Source organism: Protopterus annectens, chromosome 1.part1 (assembly GCF_019279795.1).
Source record: "Protopterus annectens isolate FY-2018-M chromosome 1.part1, PAN1.0, whole genome shotgun sequence".
In the NCBI taxonomy this organism is placed as follows: Eukaryota; Metazoa; Chordata; order Ceratodontiformes; family Protopteridae; genus Protopterus; species Protopterus annectens.
The window spans coordinates 1,000,552,307-1,000,566,436 of NC_056726.1; the positions used below are offsets into that span (position 1 = coordinate 1,000,552,307).

A 14,130-nucleotide genomic window follows, 5' to 3' on the forward strand; every position below is an offset into this window, starting at 1 on the left:
TTAATTTTCATTCAGTCCTCAACTAATGGGTTCAGATCCAATCCTTCGGATCCGACTCAGCCGTTGCAAAACCCTGGGGCAACTTTGAACTCTCAAGCTTCTCCATTACCCACAATGCACCAACACCAATTTCTTCAGAACTCATTTGCTGCTTGACAGCAAAAGACGTGGTAACTGAATACTCTCAAGCTGTGTTATTTTTTCAGTCAAAAAGCTTAATTTTCTTGATCTAAACCTTTACAACTGTTAGAACTTTTCTCCCTTATCTATCATTTACCAGTTAAATAATTTTTCACTGACCTTTTGTATGTTTTCGCACCCTTAACACTATTGACAGTATTCCTGTCCACTTTCTACACTAGGTGTAATATATAGATACCGTCGTTGGTAATTTCTCTTTTCTTTTTCTTTGGAGGAGTGAGTGGTTAGAGTTATACTACTCACCACTTAATTAAACCCCAAGTATAGTCTCTGCTTTGAAACAGAGACAAAATCTGGAGTTCAATTATGTGTTGAGTAGTATAACTCTCTAACCACTCACTCTTCCAGAAATTGCATAAGGATGGGGGTTTGTGGGAGGGGAGTTGAGAAAGACTGAAAATGGACAACACAGATGGAACGTTATGGTTAGTACATAACTTCTTTATCTGATGTTGTCAGTTTTCCTTCAGTCCTCAACTAATGGTACCGAGTACCCAGCTATCTTAGTTCCAGGGTGGACTCAAGGAAGGATATTTTTTGAACACCATTGAGACAAATGATGCACTATCTCTGGAGACCAAATACAATTTGTAATGAGTAATGAAGGTATGGGGAGAAGCCCAAGTTGCTGCTGCACATATGTCATCCATGGTCGCTTTTGCCTGACAAAGTAAGGAAGTTGTCATGGATCTGGTTGAGTGAGCTCATAATTGCTGTGGTAGGGTAATCCTACCCCCATCCTTATGCAATTTCTGGAAGAGAGAGTGGTTAGAGAGTTATACTACTCAACATATAATTGAACTCCAGATATAGTGTCTGTTTTTAAAGAAGAGACTATATCTGGAGTTTAATTATGTGGTGAGTAGTATAACTCTCTAACCACTCGGTCCTCCAGAAAAAAGAAAAGAGAAATTACCAACGACGGTATCTATATATTACACCTAGTGTAGAAAGTGTACAGGAATACTGTCAATAGTGTTAAGGGTACAAAAACGTACAAAAGGTCAGTGAAAAATTGTTTAACTGGTAAATGATAGATAAGGGAGAAAAGTTCTAACAGTTATAAAGGTTTAGATCAAGAAAATGAAGCTTCTTGACTAAAAAAATAACACTTAGCTCGAGAGTATTCAGTTCCGATGTTTTTCACTGTCAAACGGCAAAAGAGATCTCAGGTAATTGGGGTTGGTGCATTGTGGGTAAGAGAGAAGCTCGAGAGTTCAAAGTTGCCGCAAGCTTTTGCAATGCCTGAGTGAGATCTGAGGGATCCGATCCAATCCCATTAGTTGAGGAAGAATGAAAATGGACAACACATATTGATCACTGTAGTGAGTACATAACTTCTTTTTTCACTAAAGTCTTGGATACTGGACTTGGGTAAGGACCATGTGGAGTTCATTGAACACTACATTGCATGGAAGGGGCAGTGGGACTATTAGTAATTAGTATTGCATCAACTAGTGTTCTGGATGGTAAGCCTTCACCTTGGGCAAGTCTATTAATCTTTATGGCTAATCCTGCTCAACAGTCAATTAGTCTGACAATTTGTATCCACAAATTAGTCACCAATATTTCATTAAGCATGCTGCTATCCCATCAATAAGCAGGAGGTGTAACATGGTAGAGGTCAAAATACTGTAAAAAGTTATTTTCAGGACTGGCCCATAATGAATAGAGGTCCAGTTCTATTAGGGTGTAGCAAGAACCATAACTCTTGAATGTGATGATTAAGAACACGGCCGCTAACAGCAGCACGAAGAGTATTAACACCATCCTGGTTTTGAAGAAAACAATGTTGGACACTGCTGGCAGCGTATAAAGCTTTTATTGATAAAATCACAAGATAAGCGCTTTCGGGATAACCCTTCTTCAGATAAAGAAAAAAGATAAAATGATCTGCTTTTATACATACTAGTAACCAATCACATTCATTAAAATTCAATAAAATTCAATGAAACACCCGCCTATAACTCAGTTTGAAGCACAATGTCACCCCCTCTAGTGTTAGTGTTGGATCTAACACTAGAGGGGGTGACATTGTGCTTCAAACTGAGTTAGCAGAAACCACTTGGATAGTCAATTTGATGGCGAACAGGTGGCCTGGATTAAATGAAGTAATACCTATTAAGCCTATACTAAAAAATAGGCGGGTGTTTCATTGAATTTTATTGAATTTTAATGAATGTGATTGGTTACTAGTATGTATAAAAGCAGATCATTTTATCTTTTTTCTTTATCTGAAGAAGGGTTATCCCGAAAGCGCTTATCTTGTGATTTTATCAATAAAAGCTTTATACGCTGCCAGCAGTGTCCAACATTGTTTTCTTCATATCTTCTTCGTTTCTACTTTGTTTGGACTTCAGCACTCTACTGGTTTTTGGTCTCACCATCCTGGTTTTATAACCGAATATCTTTGTCCACTGGCCCATCAGATTCCTAAAAAGAAAAAACATGTTATGAAAGTTTAGCTTAAGGGACTGGCAAATAGTAACATCTTTCTATATCATTTGTTAAAAAGTATAATTTTAATACTGTATGCAGTCAGTCACTGAGTCGATTTTCTTCCTTTTCTTGAAGTTCAAGGTTGAGTTATGCAAATGCCTATTTTGTATTTCTGTCAAGGTCACTATGATAGTAATAAGTTATATCCATAATTATTTCATTCACCAGTAATCAATGTTAGCTAATCATTAATATTTCAATGAGCATAATGCCCATTTCACTTGCCTAATATCTAAGTAAATCATATTGTCTACAAAAGTAGTCCTTATGATGGAAGTCTACCATAGTTTGATAGTGCATGATAATCTACATATGTGGGGTGAGTTTTCTGTGTTAGGCACACTCCCTGGATAGACAAGTCATGTAACACAATGTAGCTGTTTCTGTTAGAAACTACATCCTTAAACTGTCTAACAAAAAAAACCTCTTTCAGACAGTATAATTATTCCAGAACTTCACACACACACACACACACACACACACACACACACACACACACACACACACACACACACACACACACACACACACACACACACACACACACACACACACACACACACACACACACACACACACACACACACACACACACACACACATGCACGCGTGCACACACACGCATACATGTACACTATTACATAGCATACACCAGAACATTATGGCATAACTGAAAAATACTGGATCCATTAAGTGACACATTGTGCCTGACAAAAAAAATAGCAGTAACATAATTTGACAATTTATACATTATTTGGTAGTTGCTGCTGACTGATTAATCAGTAACTTAGCAGCAAAACATGATGTATTAAGAAGCAACTCCTGTGTTTTATTTTTTCCATTTGTAAGGGGGTCGGCATTTATAAGGCTCTGAGATGTTGACAGGCTGCTTCCAGTAGTCCACTGATTGATTCCCTCAACCTCCATTTATCTATTCCCTGACTGAGCATGTCACTTACATAGTCTGGGGCATTTTGGGAAATTGGTCTAGGCTCTGCAATCATTTCCCAGACCACATGGTTAAAAGCTACCCATAATGCTTTAGAAGGAGGAGATGGAACAAGAAAGAAGGATTATGGAGTGAAGAACATAAATGGAGTGAGGAAATAGAAATAAAATTTGAGTACCATAATGGTGCCCATGGTAGGTTCATGACCCCAAAAATGCCACAAAAAAGAAGGAAAGAGTCCTGATGATGGGTGCTGGGGGTGTGGCCTAGGACTGGGAGGTTAATGTGTAACTTCTCAGGATGTTAATATACAAAATATGGGAAACGTTTTGTAAAATGTTGGTGAAGTCATCTGACAGAAAGACAAGAGAGGTGAAAATGTTGCTTGGAATAAGGAACAAATGAGGACTGGAGGAGGTAAGGAATAAACGTACTAATAATTTGGGCAGGATGAATGAAGAAGCAAGGAATATTTCTGAATACAGATCTAAGAAAATGAGGATTGTATGGAAACTTTAGAAAATGGGTGGTTATGGTTGGGGAAGGCACGGAATAAATATATTATTGGTTGATGCCCTTACCTCTAAACCTGTTAGCACAAGAATTCTGGTTAATGGCAAAAGTAATAGGAACAAAGGTCCAAACTCAGGGACAGATTTTAAATGTTGTTCATATAAACTTAAAAGGTTGCTAGAGTATCCTGAAGGATATGATGTCTACAGATGAAATGCCAGTCATTATTTAGTGACTTCAATCCTCAGTTATTTGCTAGAAAACTACATATTTTATTTGGAAAATACCAAAAATATGAGCCCAAAATTCTGATATTCTGCAGAATTCTGGACAGCTGATTCTTACGATTCTTAAGCACAGCACTAGAATTTATCTTGCTCTATGTGCCCCTTTTTTTTCATATATCCTTTCGTAGCCTGCATGTGTGCTGGACAAAATAAAAAAATAGCATCACAGATAGACTTAGTTTGTCTGAATAGTCATACTCTTAGGGAAGGGGTTTTGGTAAAGTAATGTGATGAGCTGAGCTTAGGGGCAGGGTTAGGGTTAGCATACATGAGAAGTGGCAGTGGGCTAACCGTAACTCATACCTGCCCCTTTACAAGACAAGTAAAGATACATACCCACAGTACATACATACTATCACACACATACCATACAAGCTATCACCTAACTTAATCCTAACTCTAACCCTAAATTCCAGACACTTGTACAGACACTACAAACCATACACACAAACACACACACACATATGCACGCACACAAAATTAAAGCTATCCCATACCCTAACCTAAAAAACCCTGATTACCTACAGATACATGTATAACTCTCAGAACTATGAAAGTGAACAATCTAACGTTTGACGCCTTCTGTTGTCTACAATATAAACCTTCAACTTTAAGGGTGCCCAGTACACTGTTTCCCAGATGCACTTTCCACAAAGTGTACAGACCCTCCCACACACAAACGTGCATACTTGCTGGGTGGGCATCATAAACATGACAAGGACAGTATATTGAAAAGACAGCATTTGCAATTAAATTCTAGTCAGGAGAAATGACAAGTCTGAGCTGTGCTGATCTGTACTCAGATTTGTGTCGATTTAGTAAAAATGCGACACTGGAGAGAGCAGAACTGTTGGCGAAGCTTCCAGTTATGGCTATGCTGAACATTCATAGAGAAATTAAAATAACCGTAGAGCAGTTTCTGCTAAAAGGTATGATGTTTCTGTGTCATATACTGCATTGTGTGGCATTGGGTCTCATCTCATTCTGCCTGGCAGGTTAGTACAGAGCGTTGTCTCTGACTTAATATAGCAAGGCTTTATCTTCTAATTCAAGGTTTGGTAAGTTCGTTTACTGCTTCCAAGTCTGATTCTAAATTGATTTAGCTATGTTTTTGGTGTCCTTTAACATGCCTATTGGTTGTACTTGATGAACAAACAAAAATGAAGTAATGTAACTTACCTTGCATTTTCCTTGCCGTCCTCTTTGTTATCATTTGCCTACAATAAAAACAATAACATGAGAGTTAAACCCACTTTAATAATTTTTTATTGTATATATTTTTAACTGACTTTAAAGTGCATATTGTACATAAATAGGAAAAAGGGGTTGTGGGTGGATAGAGAGATTATATTTTCATGTACAAACGCAAAACTAATATAGAAACTGTTGACACAGTACCAAAAGCAGTAGTTTTTGCTTGACATCCAAAAGTGACAGTTATCCTGTCCTGACGCTCCCTTGGAAAGCTGTTGTGTAACTGTTCAAAATAGGGACTGTGTTTCCATATTAATGCAGGGCTGCATTTGATAACGGAACTAAATGTTACAACTTGGTCAGATTTTAAAATTTTAGACAATGTTGTTTTACTGCACTGTTGTTTGGATGTTACCTTGGAACAAAATTAGCAAAATATGATGAAATCTAGTACAAATGATTTTACAAGATATGAAAAAAATGTTTTTCCTTTGGAAAAAAAGTGTTGGGAGATGGTCTCCATTGGGTAGTTAGAGTGGAAGGAAAATCAGGCTAGAAATGTGTAGGGCAAAATTAACAGAATGTGGATGAGTCTAGAGGGCCAGGCATATGAGTGGAAACTTAGGTTAGTCAGAAGAGAAGAAAGACTGCGCTATGATTTGATGTGCAGCATTGTTTAGTGGAAGTAAGGGACCTGAGCTGAAGAGGGTGAGATGGAGTGGGAGAAGAACACACAGGGGACTGCTGAAATGGGGGCTGTTTCAAGTTGAATCTGTGGAATTGCTGCAATAGTGAGAAGACAGTTTAGTCCAGGAACATGTTACACCATCCCACTACCCTTCTGCTAAATTGCAGACAGTTTAATGCCATCTGTGGCTAAACTGCAGTCAGAAGTATGCCAGCCAGCCAGACAAGTATAAGAAGCCATTTACTTGTTGCTCAAAATTAGGATTTGTCCTCAACAAGACATCCCTGCACATGCAAATGAAATCTGGGAAGGAAGAACACAAACTGGTTGGTATGTATTATCTCCACCTCCAGCACATATTATCCGTCTTCCTTGCTTCTTTATCAGTGAGTCAGCTATGTGGTCTACTGGTCCCAGTCCCTCATTACTGCACATAAACTCCATTTCTACTTAATGACTGCCCTGTGTGATAATTCTACGTACTTTCTCTCTGAAGGGGAACCCCACACCTCAGTATTTTCAGTTAAAGGATGTACAGCCATATGCTTTAAGAGTGGGGACCTCAGACTGACCTTCTGTGTAAGCAGCACAAAGGGTTGAATCTGTCAACTGCTAACAAGTTTGACCTTATAGTCTTGGTTTGATTCTGTCATTCTTCATATGTATACTAACTATGAGCATGTCTCTTTCTTTATTCAGCGAGGTGTTCCTTAGTGAACCCAATAAAAAAAAGTTGAAGACAATATTTCCAAAGCTAACAGAACAGCACCTTTCAGACAAAGTAAAACATGTCTATGCAAGGAGTAAAACTCTCCATACCCACATGTCGGGAATTTGCCTTGGTTGCACCTCCATAATTATAAATATGTCAGAGGTCACTACTGCTGGGATTTAAACAGGATTTCTCAGCTGTTGTAACTTTCAATGAAATTGTGCATTTGATAAAAAATATCAAAAAGCTTGATGCTCTCAGCTATAATAGTTTTGTTCTCCGAAATGTAGATAAATATCCTTAAAATGAGGATAAAAAAGGTACTCACTCCATGTATTCATTAAAATAGGGCATATTAGAACATCCAGTACCTACTTACCTTCTCATGTTTCATGCCATCCAGTTTGTTCCTTAACCTAAAATAAAAAGAAAGAAAAGTTACTTCTATTATGGGGATGCACTTGGCCTGATCATATGTGTTGTGTGCCAGGAGAAACCTCAGCAGTCCTGACAAGAGGTAAAAAGATTGTATATACCCTGCTGCACCCCTTGGATATATCGATTACCTGCCCCGATAGGGCTTTCTTCTCTGCATCAGTATGCTCACCTAAAAACTCCTGAATCTTTACTGCTGTTGCATACTTCACCCTATAGCTAAGTCCCTTAAGGCTTCGTTTGTTTCACTTTTAAAAATAATTCTGGTGTGCTCACAAAGACCTTGGCTGTATCCTTCATCACATACTAGATCAGTGAAGTATCTCTTGGTTTTATCAGCTGCCCTGAAACACTATTTTGACAGACTCTATTTACCACTTCATAGATTAGTACTAGCCTAACTGCCTTGTGGGCCATTTTAAACCTAGCCAATTACCCCATGGGAGAATCAAACCCTGCACCTTGTGTTTGTAAGGTAAACATCTTAACCATTACGCCAACCTCCTAACCCAGCTGACTTAAGTTCAAATAGTGGTCCACATGCTAAATCAGCCAGAAAGGGAGTGAGCTGCCTATTCTGACCTGTCCATCCTTGTGGAAGGGATATGTGACATTGTTCAACCAATCACCATTGCGCAAGTATAGGACTGCTGGTGGTAGCCCTCATTAGCATGTGGACAGAGGCACCCACAAACACATAAATGGCATAGTAGACCCCAGGTTTTCATGGCTGCTCAGGACAGCCACAAAGGACAGGCTTGGGACTTTACTAGAAGCATCCTCACTGAAATAAATAAATAAATAAATACCACGTATTTCAGACTAAATTAACTTCAGTATCTTAAAACTAAGTATGGCTTTCTTTAATAGGCATGTATGTTTTTAAGAAGGAATCACATTTGCTCCATTTTTGACTTTTTGTTGACAATAATAGTACACTGTAATAGTGAAATACTTATGCACTGACAAGCTAGTGTATATACTTGCAACATGCAGTATGTCACTATTTTAACAGGCAGCATGACTCTGCAAGTTGTTTGCATTGCTGATTTACACTGTTCTTTATTTATCAGGCTACAGCTGAAAAAAAGCTGTTTTAGGGCCAAATCATACAGCTGGTCACCAAATGGACATAAGTAATGTTAGTATGAAGTCAGTCTGCTTTCACATCAGGGGCACCTGCTGTTAGGCAATGCTATATCATCACTGTGAACATTACAACCTTACTCCTCCACTGAGCTGAGGTGAAGCTATTTAACCACTTCTGTTAAGGATCTTGTCATATGCTGTGAGCAGTCTTGGGACAGTCTGCACTCAAACTTATCTAGGTGTGACTGTAGGAACGCTTTTCATGGGTTCATAGGTGTGATCTAGGCTAATGGCCCTGGTACACACCTATGAACCTATGAAAAGCGTTCATACAGTTACACCTGGATAAGTTGAGTGCAGACTGTCCCAAGACTGTTCACAATGTATGACAACATTCTTAACATCTCTTTCATGTTAACGGCTTGAATGCAGACCTTGTCTGGCACAGTCTTGGGACTGTCTGTACTCCAATAACTATTTTCTCCAACAATGATGTTTCCAGCACTAAGTACAGCCATCTCCCTGAGAGACCAAGTACTTCTTCCTCTTTTATGTTAACAAAATTTTTGTTTATGAATAACTATACTGTGCTTACTCTTGTGTTGTTACACAGTGCCACAGGGTGGGATCCCCAAAATACTGACGCTATGCTGTAATGGTCACATAATGTCAGCTGACATGGTGTTACTCCTCTACTGTACACATTATGCTATAATAGTTACAAGGCATCTCTGACAATGTACATATTATGTTATAATGATGGAGGAATCCCCCCCCCCCCGTGACCATATTATGGTATAAAGTTTGCATGGCACCCCTCAGTCCATATATTATGTTTTAATGATTGTGGAATTCACAATGCACACATTATGCTATAATAGTGATATAGTGAGACTTCCTATGGTGGTACTCCATCTATACACTCATTATGCGATAATGATGGTGGCGCTCCCACTCTGTACACATTATTCTCAAATGGTGATTGTGACAGGGTGACACTTCATATGGTGGTACTCCCCCAATGCATACGTTATGTTATAATGATGGAGGAACACCCACAATGCACTAATTATGTTATAATGGACACATGGTGTCACTTCTCATGGTGGAACTCCCCCAATGCATATGTTATGTTATAATGGTGGAGGAACTCCCACAATGCACTAATTATGTTATAATGATCACATGGTGGTGCTTCCCATGGTGGTACTCCCTTCAATACAAACATTATGCTATGAAGATGGGGGAATTCCCACAATGCACACATTATAGGTTCATAGATTAGTACTAGGCTAAATGCCCTTGTGGACCATTTTAAGCCTAGCCAATTACCCCATGTGAGAATCAAACCCTGCACCTTGCGTCTCTAAGGTAAACACCTTAACCATTGTGCCAGCCTCCCACCCCTCAAAATGTAACCCATTCCCATACTGGGAGTCGAACCCGGGCCACCTGGGTGAAAACCAGGAATCCTAACCACTAGACCACATGTTGTCACTTCCCACGGTGGTACCCCAATGCACACATAATGCTATAATGATGTTGGAACTCCCCCAGTGCACACATTATGGTATAATGGTCACATGGTGACATTTTACTATTATGCTATAATTATCACATGTTGTCACTTCCCACGGTGGTACCCCATTGCACACATAATGCTATAATGATGTTGGAACTCCCCCAGTGCACACATTATGGTATAATGGTCACATGGTGACATTTCCTATGGAGGAACTGGCTCCAATGCCCACATTATGCTATAATGCTCACATGGTGACACTCCTGTGGTGGAACTCCCGTGATGCACCCATTATGCTGTAATAAGGGTGGAAATCCCACAATGCACTGATTATGTTATAATGGTCACATGGTGACACTTCCCATGGTGGTACTCCCCCAATGCATACATTATATTATATCATTGGTGGAACTCCAACAATGCACACATTAGTTCCTCAATATACACATTATTCTATAATAATGGTGAAACTCCCACAATGCATACATTATGTTATAATGATGGCAGAACTCCCTCAGTGCACACATTAGTCTCCCAGTGGAGGCTTTTGATATGTAAAGCAGGGATACAGTCCCCTACATCGGAGCTGGGGGGCTTTGCATTCAGTTAAAATGATGGTGAAACTCCAACAATACAGACATTATGCTATGATGATAGCGGAACTCCCCCAATGTACACATTATGTTATAATGACTGCAGAACTCCCCCAATGCACCTATTATGCTATAATAGCAGAACTCCCCCAATGCACACATTATGTTGTAATGATAGCGGAACTCCCCCAATGCGCACATTATACTATGATGATAACGGAACTCCCCCAATGCACAGATTATGTTGTAATGATAGCGGAACTCCCCCAATGCGCACATTATACTATGATGATAACGGAACTCCCCCAATGCGCACATTATACTATGATGATAACGGAACTCCCCCAATGCACACATTATGTTGTAATGATAGCGGAACTCCCCCAATGCGCACATTATACTATGATGATAACGGAACTCCCCCAATGCACACATTATGCTATGATGATAGCAAAATTTCCCAATGCACACATTATAGTAAACGGATAAGTTAGGAAGATGTATATCATGGCAGTAATGATCATTTCTGCATTTTAAAAACAAATGGCATTTTTAAAATTTCAGAAAGTACTTACATGGCTTTCAGTTCTCTTGCCTTTTCTAATTCTTCCGTTATTGCAGACAGTTTGCTCTCCAGTGCCTGAAAATTTCAGTAAACATAGTTAATATTCAGGCCCCATGTACAATTACACTTTATGCTGATAATATTTGTATTACCCAGCTAAAGCCATTCAGTTGCTTTTAATAAATCAAGCTGGAGAAAACAGCCATGTTCTAGTTCACACCTGATTTTTACATAGAACCATAAGAAAGGGGAAGAAATGGAAGTGCCTGAAGACCATTTCTGTAGCTATTGCTTTTTGGCCAGTAGTTTGATTCATGTTTAGCTCTGGTGGGACCACTGTAAGGAGTCTTACCCTGAGGTGTTGTGACTGCCTGAGCTCACGATATGTAAAGCAGTGATACAATCACCTACTCAGGAGCTAGGGAGGAGGGGGGACGGGGGATTTGCATTTATTTAAAAAATGTTCTTGTTTAAAATTCATGTTTAAAAAGTAACGAAGTTCACTTCATGCAGGAATGTAAATTCAGTCAGTGAGGCACCCTGCAGAACAACAGCGGTTAGTAGGCAACAGAATGACAAATGCATAGAAATCTCCTGCTTTTATTCTAACTGTTGCACTTTATTCCATTTCATTGTCTAATTTTTGGCAGCAGAACTTTTTTGTGGACAACATTCGTACACCCTTAACATCTTCTCTTGGCCTTTCCTTGTTTTGGCCCATTAACATGTGTAACTTTACCCAGGGTTACTTAGCTGTAACCAGAAAGGTAAGCATTCTCTCTCAGTACAATTTTCACTGCATTGCGATTAGCTGTTTCATTGTCTGCACCCTCATAATCCCCACAAATGTTGAACTACCTCCATATAACCATCTATTTCAGATACCTTACTGCTGATGTGACCTATAAAGAGAACTGAAGAGTTGCTTTATACAACACAGAGGAGCTAGATATCAAAGGAAAACAAATCTTCCAACATAAAAGATCTGTCAAAAAGCAAATTGAAGGTCATGCTGCTTAACGCTAGGAGCCTTAACCTGAAAATGGACTCACTGGAGGCTCTCCTCGCACTGGAAGATGTCAACATCTGTGCAGTTATGGAAACTTGGTTCAAGGCTGCAGAGAGCACCCCTGCCTTATCAAACTATACTTCATTCCAACACCAAAATGAGGTTGGGAAGACTAAGGGTGCTGGAGATTCTATTTTCATTAAAGACAAGCACACCTCCAGACTGGTTTGCCCGCATGATGCACTAGAACTACTCCACTTGCAACTGACAATTGGCAGGACACCCATCCAAGTTATAGATAGTTATAAACCCCTCCATGACTCAGGACAACCACTCTTCCTACCTGGACCTACTTGACTCCATCAAGGTACCCCCTAATACCCTGATCATTGGTAACTTCACCTACCCCACCATAGACTGGGTGAACTATTCCTGCTTTAATGCATTTACCCAATGATTCCTTGACTTCATCAATTCTAATTCACTAGACCAGCTTGCCTCATCCCCCACAAGGGGAGACAACATTCTAGACTTGGTACTCACCAACATGGGTGACCACTGCACTGCCCCCATAGTACGTTCTTCCCTGGTGAGATTAGATCATTGGTCTGTCTCATTCGAAGTGTCTATTTCATCCAATGCCCCACCAACCGTAACCAGTCAGAAAATTTTCTCAGAAGCTGGCTACAACCTTCTAAGGGAGGGTATCAGCGGCTTCACACCCCCCCCCCCCTCGGGGGATGCAGACAAATATGCTGAACAGTACAGTATGCCAGTGTAGTATACAAGCACCTGTATAACTGCATGGACTCAGCCGTACCCAACAGAACTAAAATCTGCTCCTCAAGGAAACACAAAAATATCTGGTGGACATCTGTATGAATAAGCTTTAGAACAAAAGGAAGAAACTGCTGTCCAAGGGTAAAAAGGCACAAATTCCCAATTGGAAAAACTCCCTCCTTAGCCTCACAAAGCAAATTAGATCATTAATGAAAACCTCCAAAGTCAATTATGAATTGAAACTAGCCTCCAAAACAAAGGCTAACCACAGTTATGTCAGGAACCTGCATGACAAAGCCCAGGTTTGTTCTGAATTAGTTCTTAATTGTACCACTTACACTGCTCCTGTTGCCTTAGCCAACCTGCTAGCAGACAGGTTCAGTGCAAAATCAACGCCCTTGTCCTCCTCAAGGCCCATTTGATATCCCCGATACATGTCCCACACCTCACATCTCCACAGATCAAGTGCTAAAGGCCCCATCCAAGGCAAACAACACAGCTTCCATGGAACCTGGTAGTATCCCAGGCTGTATTCTGCACCACCTCCAGCAAGAACTAGCCTTGCCATTGAGCACCCTATTCAACCATAGCCTCTGTACAGGCTTCATTCCAGCAGGGTGGAGAACTGTCACTGTCATCCCTTTACGCACAGGTGTTGCCACTACTGACCCTGGAAACTATAGCCCCATTAGCTTGACAAGTCTGATCTATAAGGCTATGGAGCGTATTATTATGGACCTCATAAACAAGGACATAAGCAATCTCCAAGCACTTGACCCCACCCAGTTGAGATACATCAAGGGCAGATCTTGCCTGTTAAACCTGGTTGACTTTTTTGAGACTGTCACTAAGGTACTGGATGAGGGGAAAGTCAGTACATACAGCTTACCTTGATGTGGCCAAAGCCTTTGACACAATCCCCGACTCGGGCATCATTGAAAAGCTAACACAACTTGGCATAAATCCCTGTCTCATCAGGCGGATGGCCAAATGGCTCACCAATAGGACCCATAAGGTCAAACTAGGTGCCTCCAGCTCCAACAGTAGACCTCTCACTAGTGGTGTTCCCCAAGGATCTGTCCTGGGACCCCTGG

At 40.1% G+C, this 14,130-nt stretch overlaps 1 long non-coding RNA gene across 1 annotated transcript; it reads right to left on the reverse strand.

The window, feature by feature from the left end:
• Positions 1-2,558: 2,558 nt before the first annotated feature.
• LOC122813490 lies at positions 2,559-11,322 on the reverse strand. Its single transcript, XR_006366695.1, has 4 exons — positions 11,258-11,322; positions 7,423-7,459; positions 5,629-5,666; positions 2,559-2,634 (listed from the first exon to the last, which is right to left on the reverse strand). It is a non-coding gene; the product is annotated as an uncharacterized LOC122813490 (long non-coding RNA).
• Positions 11,323-14,130: the final 2,808 nt, after the last annotated feature.